The sequence below is a fragment of the Lacerta agilis genome, chromosome 1, assembly GCF_009819535.1.
Source record: "Lacerta agilis isolate rLacAgi1 chromosome 1, rLacAgi1.pri, whole genome shotgun sequence".
NCBI classification, from domain to species: Eukaryota; Metazoa; Chordata; class Lepidosauria; order Squamata; family Lacertidae; genus Lacerta; species Lacerta agilis.
Genome location: NC_046312.1, coordinates 117,984,099 through 117,985,196, shown reverse-complemented (window position 1 = coordinate 117,985,196; position 1,098 = coordinate 117,984,099). Strand labels below are relative to the sequence as shown.

Below are 1,098 nucleotides of genomic sequence, written 5' to 3'. Positions count from 1 at the left end.
CCACAAGCAGTTGAAAGAATGAACTTTATTCGGTCACAGACCAGCATAAAACAAGATATTTGCATTTATAAAACAATGTAAAAACAATGTAAAAAATATATGTTTAAATGGGTACTCATTACATGGTGAGGGCATATTCAACATATCCAGCCCAACTTAAACCACAAGCAGTTCATTTTATTTTTTATTAAAATAGCAAGAATTAAGAAGTCAATGTAGCAAAGTATGCTTCCACTAACTAAACATTTTTTTAAAAAGTGAACTTTCAACCCTAAAGTATGGAAAAATGTAATCCAGTTTCTGGCATGATTCACTTAATACAACACGGTAAGACTCAATGGAAGAAATCAAAGGCTGGCATGTTGAGCAAGGAACGTTCTTATTCTTCATAGAAGCTCTTTCTTTACACTGTCAGGTACCAAGGCTCTGCCTTTGGGAGTAATTTCTGCCACCAAATCGTCAACCGTGACATGCTCTAGGCCTTTGTCTTTGCAGAGTGCCTTCAGCTGGTCCTTCCAGCCACATTCAATTAATTTGGCTCTCAGTAACTCTTTAAGGCATTATCGTTCTCCTGTTTCAATTAGCTTTTGGTTTACGCTTGCTCTCATTTGGGCATCTTTGTTCATTTTTGGAGGATTCTATCTGTGAACATGAGAAGAGAAGACTCCCTGGAAAAAACCCTGATGGTGGGAAAGATTGAGGGCACAAGGAGAAGGGGACAGAAGACGAGATGGTTGGACAGTGTTCTCGAGGCTACCAACATGAGTCTGACCAAACTGCGGGAGGCAGTGAAAGACAGGCGTGCCTGGCGTGCTCTGGTCCATGGGGCCACGAAGAGTCGGAAACGACTGAACGACTGAACAGCAACAATCTGTGAACAACCGATCTAGTTTTAAGAAAGGAACACACACTATGCTGTTCCCAAACGGATTTCAATCACCACGGATTTCAGCTCTCCCTCTGCCCCGGAGGAGACCCAATCCCTTCTGCCTGGTTCCTTGTAACCTCACATCTCGCAGCAAGGGAACCACCAGAAGGCCCTCAGTGTCCAGGCAGAACGATGGGGGTGGAGATGCTCCTTCAGGTATACAGGGCCAA

The 1,098-nt window shown here is 43.4% G+C and overlaps 1 pseudogene; it reads right to left on the bottom strand.

Annotated features, from left to right (window-relative positions):
- Window positions 1-290: 290 nt before the first annotated feature.
- Window positions 291-626, bottom strand: LOC117061298 (annotated as a pseudogene).
- Between the last annotated feature and the right edge of the window lie 472 nt (window positions 627-1,098).